At 43.0% G+C, this 9,545-nt stretch overlaps 1 long non-coding RNA gene across 1 annotated transcript; it reads left to right on the top strand.

Annotated features, from left to right (window-relative positions):
• Positions 1–7,894: 7,894 nt before the first annotated feature.
• On the top strand, positions 7,895–9,144 carry LOC145403059 (uncharacterized). Its single transcript, XR_013897928.1, has 3 exons — positions 7,895–7,992; positions 8,309–8,428; positions 9,067–9,144. It is a non-coding gene; the product is annotated as an uncharacterized LOC145403059 (long non-coding RNA).
• Positions 9,145–9,545: the final 401 nt, after the last annotated feature.

Raw genomic sequence — 9,545 nt, forward strand, 5'->3', positions numbered from 1 at the left:
CAGAAAGTATGTATAGCTACAGTATTGTCTTTTCTACCACTGAGCTACGTGAAATAAGCTGCAAAAAGATGAAAAATTGAGCCAAGTTAAGGTGAGTGGATTATAGCAACAGGACCCTAACCAGTCGCCACCCAAAGTGATATTTTCTAAGATTACATGAGGGGGATTTGGCGTCTCTAGAGTCTTAAAGTAATCCCTTCACCAGATCAAAGGGATTTTTTTTTTTTCTTTCCTCCTTCTTGTCTGGGAGTGATTTCCGACCTTTTATCTCCTGCAGGGTTCTCTTCTTACCCCCTGCCACTATACTCTTTTCACCTTCACTTGGCCCAGATTTTTCGCCTTTTGCAGCTTAGTTCACGTAGTTCAGTGACAGAAAAAGACAGTACTAAGCTATACATCCATGCCGTAGCACTTCTTCGTGACCAGTACCATATCCTAGTAAATCTCTTGTTACAACTCAGCATTTAATAGAAAGATGGCAATTTTAGGTCAAGTTATAGTGAAAGGAGTGTGTTTCTAGATTTAAAGCGCCTTTTTTTTCCTTCGTTATTATTATTATTATTACTATTATTATTATTATTATTCTTGAAGTGGAAGTGATGTATGTGTTTGAGGAATATATATTTTTGTGACTTTTCTTTATTTGTGTGTGTGTGTGTGTGTGTGTGTGTGTGTGTGTGTGTGTGTGTGGAGGGGGACCGGTTCATAGTGTGCTCATTTGGAAGGATCAGTCGATAGGTCAACAGTGTGTGTGTGTGTGTGTGTGTGTGTGTGTGTGTGTGTGTGTGTGTGTGTGTGTGTGTGTGTGTGTGTGTGTACTGCCCTCATACTTTGCTGTCTCCCCACCTTCTCTCTCTCTCTCTCTCTCTCTCTCCATTCATTCCTCCCTTTCTCCGCCTCCCCACCACCACCTCTCTCACCCTCCTTTCATTTCCTTCCCTCCTTCCTGTGTCACTGTCCTTCCGCCCCCCCCCCCTCCCAGCGTCTTTCACTCCTTCCCTCCCTGTTTCCTTCGCTCTTTCCTTTGTCATCTTTTCCTCCTTCCCTCTCTCCTTCCATTTCTTTATTTCTCTCCTTCTCTCCTTCATATCTCTTCCTCAACGCTCATTCTTTTCCTCCCTCTTTCCTCTTACGTTTTCTTTCCCTTCTGCTCCAGTTTTCATCACTCTCTCCCTCCCTCCTTCCTTCCTTTTTTCCTCTCCTCCATCCTTCCTGCTCCTTTTCTCATTCTTTTCCTAATTTTATCCCTTTTTTAGTCCTTCTCTCCCATCGTCCCTCCCTCTTTCCTTCCCTCCCCCCAATCCTCCCTCCGTCCCCCCCCCCTCTCTCCTTCCTACCTTCTGACTTTTTATTCCATCTCTCCCTCCGCGCCTCCCTCTCTCCTTCTTTCTTTCCCTCCCTCCTTCCCTTCCTCTCTCGTTCCTTCCTTCTCTCCATCCCCCCCTTTATCCTTCGTTCCCTCCCTCCATCTCTCACTCTCCCTTTCCTTCCTTCCTTCTCTTTTTTTTTCTTCCTCCTCCCCAGCCCTCCTTCCCTCTCTTCTTCCTTCCCTCCCCCTCCTCTTCCCTCCCTTCCTTCCTTCCTTCCTTCCTCTCTCCCTCCCTCCCTCCTTCTCTTTCCTCTCTCGTGTGTTTAATAAAAGCTGCCTCCACAATGTTTACTGTCCTGCCATGTTGCCACGTCTCAGAGCCTTCCGTTTACTCTTCTCCTTCTTATTTTTTGTTTTGGTGGTGCTGCGTGGGGTGGTGGTACTGGCTGTAATTTCTTTCTTTCTTTTTTTTGTTATAGCTGTAGTTGCAGTAGATGTAATAGTAACAATAGTGGTAGATAAGGTTTTAGCAGTAGTAATTGTGGTAGTTCTTGTATTAATCGGAGAATCAGTAGGATGTTACAATTCTGTTATTAATTCATGAGTAAAGCAATAATAGTAAGGTGGTGGTGGTAGTAATAGGAGGTGTAGTAGTAGCAGAGGTAGTAATGATGCTGGTGATCGTGGCGGTGATAGTAGTAAAAGTGGTAGGAGAGGTGTAGTAGTAGTAGTAGTTCTAGTAGTAGTAATTATTGTTCTTGTAGGTAATAGCAGCAGTAACAGTAATATCCATAGCCTAGTAGTACCAGTGGGATACCAGCGTTAGAAAAGTTATTAAACCTAGGAGCACACACACACACACACACACACACACACACACACACACACACACACACACACATTGCCCAGGGCGATGCGTTTTTTGAAGAGCTTGTCCCTTTTGTGTCTTGGAGACTTTTAATTGTGTTCCTTCCATGTGACTTTCATTGTATTATTATTATTATTATTATTATTATTATTATTATTATTGTTATTACTATTATTATTGTTATTACTATTATTATTATTACGACTACGACTACTACTACTGCTGCCTCTGTTACTACTGCTACTGCTACTATTACTACTACTACAACTGCTGCTGCTAGTACAAATACCATCACCACTTATATTACTTATCACGTCTTAATGTACTCATCACCTTCATTTTTCTGTCTGTCTGTCTGTCTGTCTGTCTGTCTCTCTCTCTCTCTCTCTCTCTCTCTCTCTCTCTCTCTCTCTCTCTCTCTCACACACACACACACACACACACACACACACACACACACACACACACAGCTACATTGTTTGGTTGGTCTTTGGAATTACCCTATCCCTATTTATTTATTTATTTATTCATTTATTCGAGATTTGGTTCTACTTAACATACTAACAGACTCACTTATCTGTAATTCATTTGTAGCATTAACAAACTCACTTATCTGTATTTCACTTATCTGAAATTGCTTCCTATATTTCCCCTCTTCAGTCGTCATATCCCTTCCTGTTTGCAGTGTGTCCAGGCATCTCGAAAGGAACGGATCTTGAATTAGACTCTTTGTTGTATCGTTTTGATTTTTTCTTGGGGGGAATGGTTTGCGGGCTCCTGGCCTTTGGTTCCTTCTTCCTTGCATTAAAAATAAAAATAAAACAGACCGGTGCTTCCTTCGTCACTGGGTTCTTTCTAAGCGGCAGAGGCAAAATTTGGGAAGGGGGGGGGAGAGGAGAGAGTACAAAAAAGAAGAAGGGAAAAGTTTGAGTGGAGAAGGATTATTATTGTGGTAATATGTGAGATTCTGTGTGTGTGTGAGAGAGAGAGAGAGAGAGAGAGAGAGAGAGAGAGAGAGAGAGAGAGATTGTGGTAATATGTGAGATTCTGTTGAGAGAGAGAAGGGGGGTGGAGGAAGAAAGATTAGAGGGAGCGAAGAACTAGGAGAGATTAAGACATCGATGGATTGCCACATGAGAAATGGGGAGGCAGGGGAGGAAAGGAAAGTAGAATACTGTTTAAAAAAGGCAGAATATGAGAGAGAGAGAGAGAGAGAGAGAGAGAGAGAGAGAGAGGCTGGGTAGAGCGAGATGGCGGAAATTTAATGTTAGTCTTGAGTTGATGCTTTCATTTCCGCCTCCCTTTGTTACTGCGAGAGAGAGAGAGAGAGAGAGAGAGAGAGGGAAGAGATGATTGGCTGATGAGAGAGAGAGAGAGAGAGAGAGAGAGGGGGGAAGAGATGATTGGCTGATGAGAGAGAGAGAAGAGAGAGAGAGAGGGAAGAGATGATTGGCTGATGAGAGAGAGAGAGAGAGAGAGAGAGAGAGAGAGAGAGGGAAGAGATGATTGGCTGATGAGAGAGAGAGAGAGAGAGAGAGAGAGATGACGAGTAGGGGTGGAAGAAGGAAATGAGATTGAGGGGAAGTGTGGTTGAAAAAGTTTGTGTGTGTGTGTGAGAGAGAGAGAGAGAGAGAGGGGCTTTCGATCGGCGTTTTCGAGGCTGTGGGCGCTCTCTCTCTCTCTCTCTCTCTCTCTCTCTCTCCCCACTACCAGCATACCAATGACTCAACCCAAACACCTGTGAACCATAAAAAAACATGAACATATGACCTCAACATACGAAATACATAGAGGTGAAAATCGTATACATCACTAGAACACCTGTGGCTTTCCATAATTACCCACCTCAATGTACTGAAGACACAAGGTATTTTTTTCCTATTCAGATATATTAGTCTTTTTTTATTTACTTATTTTTTTTACATTTCACCTCTATGTACCAAAGAAGTAGGTGTGATTTTTGTTATTAGTTGTATGGGGCTTCGGACTTTTTTTCCGGCTTTAATATTTTTTGTAATTTCACCTCAATGTACTGAAGATCTAAAGGCGAAATTTGAGTTTAATTCGTATCCTTAGCAACGTTTGGATTTTATTTATTCTCAGCCTCAGTACATTGAAGTCACAAAAGCAGAATTTATTTTTTATTTGAATTAGTGAGGTTTGGACATTTTTCTTTCGTTTAATCTTAATACACTGTTGATCTAAAGGTGAAATTTGTTTGTTATCTGCCACGGAAATTGTCGGCTTTGGAGTGACATGCAAGTCTCACCTCAATGCTCTGGACACAGAAAGGCGAAATTTCCACACCTGCCCACATATTCGCAGGTGTTAGCTTACGGATGTGGGTTGGTGATTATGTATGTGTGTGTGTGTGTGTGTGTGTGTGTGTGTGTGTGTGTGTGTGTGTGTGTGTGTGTTGGCAGGGTGAAGGAAAGGTGAATGAGTTGGCACAGATCTGATGAAAAATGTTTGTAGAAGAGAGACTAACTAGGAGAGGAATTAGCTTAAAGATTTGGGTTGGTGATTGTGTGTGTGTGTGTGTGTGTGTGTGTGTGTGTGTGTGTGTGTGTGTGTGTGTGTGTGTTGGCAGTGATACAGATGAACGAAAGGTGAATGAGTTAGCACAGCTTTGGTGAAAAATGAATGTGGAAGAGAAACTGATTAGGAGAGGAAGGAATGTGTCAAAGAATATTGAGAAAGAAAGTTAGATTCACATGAAGTCATTGGCAAAGTCTCTCTCTCTCTCTCTCTCTCTCTCCCCATTTGTCTTGCATTTCACATATATTGATTCCTCCATGTATCATTTTTTTATTTGTATTTTGGTCATGGGAGTGGCACAGTTCCGCCAGGTGAAAACGAACCAAGTAATTTTACATATACTTTTTTCCCTTAAGTTTTAGTGTTTTTTATTTTTTATTTAGCTTACATTTTATTAGTACTGTTTCATCATTATTCATTTGTGTATCATTATTCATTTGTTTACCCAGGTGACGAAATGGGAGTCACCGTCGAAACCATCCCTTCTAATGGCGAAGTGAGAGTGACGCTGAAGAGTGCCGACCAGTTGAAAAAGGAGGGCTCTCTGCTGGACGCTCTGCTTGCCGTCATCAGCAGGCGACTCTCTATAGCCCAGCAGGAGGCGGAGAGAAGCAGGGAGAAGAGGGAGGCACCGATAAGCAGCCGTGAATCCAGACTGGCGCGTGTTAAAAGAGATTCAAGATGGTGGGAGGGTCAGAGCGTCAGGCATCGAATTCGCCACCGCAACAGTAAGCTCCACCACAGACACTACATAGACGACCCGCCAGACACCACAGAAGAATCTAATCGTGAGAGAACTGGAGAGATTAGGGCGGAGGGAAAAGCAGGAGGGGAAACAGAGAAGGAAGGAGGGTCGACGGTAGCGGAAATTAACCCACTCGAACGCATCTCGCCCTCCAACACTTACCACGATCACAGAGACTTTGATCCACTTGAAGCCACACAAAAGCCAGGTGGTAAGAGAACTGGAGCAATTCTGACGGAGGGGAAAGCAGGAGGGGAAATTAACAAGACAGGAGAGATAGCCTTTGCAGAAAATGGCCCCAGACTCGAACGCACCTCGCCCGCCAAAAGTGAAACCAAAAATGAACTCGATCACACACGCAATGATCGTCTTCGCGCCTCGACTATGCCACCAGAAACCACGCAAGAGTCGAAGCATCAAACAAATTGGGAGACTGGGACAGGAGGAAGAGCAGCAGGAGAAACTGAGGAGACGGAAGAGGCGAGTGTTGCAAAAAATGAGCCCACACTCGAACCCACGTCACCAGCCAACGTCACAGATTACGTCACGCGCGTCAGCCAATCCCCAGCCACCAACGTCACCCTCCATCGCATAATTGAAGGTATTTATAATGGACGAAGAATTAAGAGTTATTTGTTCCGACAAGGATGGTATGTTTTCATCTCAGTGTTTGTTAGTTTGTTTGTCTGTTAGCAGGATTACTCAAAAGCGAAAAGAGAGATCTGGACCAAATTTGGTGGGTAGATAGCCCATGTCCCAGGGAACAATCTATTAACTTTTTTGGATGGTATTATATTTTCTGGATCAGGAAAACATATTTTTGTGAAACCCTGATCAGTGATGAGAAAACCTAACTCATTATGAATTACCAACTTCTGATCACGAAGAAGTGCTGTGGGAATTATCTAGAGCCGTATTAACACTAGAATATGGTGCTAGTCACGAAGAAGTGCTGTGGGAAGGATGTGGAGCCGTAGCATTTTCTCCCGCTACTCGGGTGTGTGAAATAAACCACGTAAGGAAAAAAAAAATCTAGGCCAAGTTAAAGGAGTATAGATAGGGAAGATGGACCTGGGAGCCTGATAAGACCACGAGTACACGAATAGGGGTCAAAGGTCACTAAAGGAGGAGCTACAATAGGGGTCAGAGGTCATTAAGAGGGGGCAATTAGGTCATGGGGTCCCTTTATGAGGCTTTTAATGACCTTGGAATTGGCGGAGGGACACTTGACTTATTTCATTAATTACTTGAGAGAGAGAGAGGAGGGGGAAATTAAAGATAGAGAGAGGGAAATTAAAGATAGATAGATAGAGAAGGAGAAATTAATGATAGATAGATAGAGAGGGGGGAGAATTTAAAGCTAGGGAGAGAGAGGAAATTAAGACACTTATCTCGGGAATACCTGTACAAGAGAGAGAGAGAGAGAGAAAGATTAAGTCTATCGAACACTTGCATTTTCTCTCGTCCTTTCCGTCCACTCATTTAATTAACATACAGCATAATAATATATCTATAGTTCTTTCACCTTAACTTGGCCCAGAGTTTCGTATTTCACGTTGATTAGTGACCGATAAAGGCAGTGCTGTGGCGCTCAATCCTTTCCCTAACACTTCTTCGTGACTAGCATCATTATAATGTCAACCCACTGCTATACGTCAGCATTCATGAGGGGGAGATGGTAATTTTAGGCCAAGTTAGAGTAAAAAGGGAATAGAATTTTGGAGTCTTCGTTGCACGTTTTCCTCGGCGATTTATTTTTTCCGTTACACTTCAATGTTTCCTTGTATGTTATTTATTTGGTTTCAATATCGACTTAGTTTTCTATCATTAACATACAAGGGAAAAATAATATTGTAGTGTGGAATAAGTTGCTAAGGAAGAGTTGTAACGAAATCTCCAGACCACCGAAAGTACGACGCACAAATCTCTCTCTCTCTCTCTCTCTCTCTCTCTCTCTCTCTCGACCATCTAGTCTCCAGAAGGGTTGTAATTTTGTATATGGTGCCATTTCCTACTGTTATCCCCCCCACCTTTACAGTCTCTCTCTCTCTCTCTCTCTCTCTCTCTCGTACAGGTGTTCCCGAGACATAACTATCTTTAATCCCCCCTTTCCCCCCCCTCTCTTCCCCTCTCTATGTACAGGTGTTCCCGAGAGAAGTCTTTAATCTCTCTCTCTCTCTCTCTCTCTCTCTCTCTCTCTAAATATGTAATTATTATACTATCTCTCTGAACATACTGACTGAAATTACCAAAAAAAGAAAAGAAAATGGCCACCTGATTGAGTAAAAAAAAAAATCTTTCAGGGGAGACGATGATAAACGCAGATCTGAAGGCCGTCTTTCTGGTGGCTGTTCCCCTGGCCTTTCTGCTGACTTTCGTGCTCCTGCTGTGCGCCTCCCTCTGCTGCTGCTGCTGGAGGAGGCGGCGGCAGCACAGCACTCAGCACGGCACAGCAGACGACGTTGGAAAGGAGGGAGGCGACGTGGAGGAGGATGAAGATGGGAGCAAAGTGGATTGGCGTTTCTCATTGGGGTAAGACTTGAGTTCACGTTTTTGTTTGGTTGATATGATACTCCTATTATCTAACAGCTTTAGACTATATTTATTATTATTACTACTACTATTATTATTATTAGTTGTAATAGTAGTAGTAGTAGTAGTATCACATTGTTACCTTTTCCTCTTCTTCTTCGTATTATTATTATTTTTATTATTGTTATTATTATTATTACTATTATTACCTTCGTACAATTTTACTCAACTAGAGAAAGGTCCCCCGTCATCATCATCATCATCATCATCATCATCATCCAGACTCATTTGCACACATATATTGACTTTTCCGCAGATGTGAGGCCTGCCTGCCGGACATCTCATACGAGGTCCACAAGAGCGTCAACCCGAGATTCAAACGTCTTAGTACGCAGGGGCCAAGAAATACACACCTTCGCCCTGGATTCGCCTTCAGGTGTGTTGGGTATAGCTGGGTGTTGTGTTATTGTAAGTGTTCATCCAGTAGTGTAATTAGGGACCGGGATATTACATTGACTGCTGGGAGTTGAGTTGTAGGGGAACACTAAAACTTTGTATAGATTAATTGTCTGATTTCATAACCATTCTGCAGTCGGTAATTACAAATCTAAGCCTTCCTTCTGTTTACTGATGCCAGTTTGGTTTGGTTCCGTTTCGTTTTTAAAGGCTCCAACTTGCTTGCATGCGTCGTCCTTGGTCTCGTAATGGCGACTTTCCATGCTGTTCGATCTCTGGCAGCCTCCCTATTCCGTCCCTTATCCCTGAGGTCACACTCAATGACCTCGTCCCAGGTCTTCTTCGGTCTTTCTCTCGCAGCCCTACCCCCAACGTTCGCACGTCTGACCCTCTGCACCCGTCCTCTCGGCTTGCCCAAACCATCTAAATCTTCCTCTCCCCATTACAGCACCAATACACTCCAGCCGCATCGTACCTCTCAACCCTTCCATCGTAAACCTAGCTACCCCAGGCCTAGCATTCAAGAACGCACTGCACATCCAAATAATCATTGTCATTTAAGTACGTTTGAACCTGCGTAATCTTCAGAACCACTAAAAACACGATATTTCTCTTCAGGTCTTCAGTACGGCCTCCTCTGCTCCACGACCTCCTCTCCAACCTTCCCCCTGGAGCCTCGAGGATAGGCTTCGAGGACAAGAGGACGCTGATTGACGAGGACGAGGCGGCGGGTCTGGAGGAGGAGGTGGAGGGGGAGGGGGTGTTCGAGGGGGAGGTGGAGGCAGCAGCAGTGTCTTATGGGCTGAACAGGAGAGCGAGGTCCTTGGAGAGCGTGGTTGTGTGATGCTTTATTTTTTTCCACATTTAGTTTACCCTTTGATTTTGGGGAGGTTATTATTATTACCATTACAGTATTATTATTATTATTATTATTATTATTATTATTATTAATTATTATTATTATTATTACAGTATTATTAGTATTAGTAGTAGTATTATCAGTAGTAGTAGTAGTAGTAGCAGCAGTATTACCATTTTTTATTATTATTATTATTAATACTTTTATTAGTATTTTTATTGCCACTCCTGACGATTTT

Source organism: Coenobita brevimanus, chromosome 60 (assembly GCF_032717465.1).
Source record: "Coenobita brevimanus isolate Jiangsu-jjx chromosome 60, ASM3271746v2, whole genome shotgun sequence".
NCBI classification, from domain to species: Eukaryota; Metazoa; Arthropoda; class Malacostraca; order Decapoda; family Coenobitidae; genus Coenobita; species Coenobita brevimanus.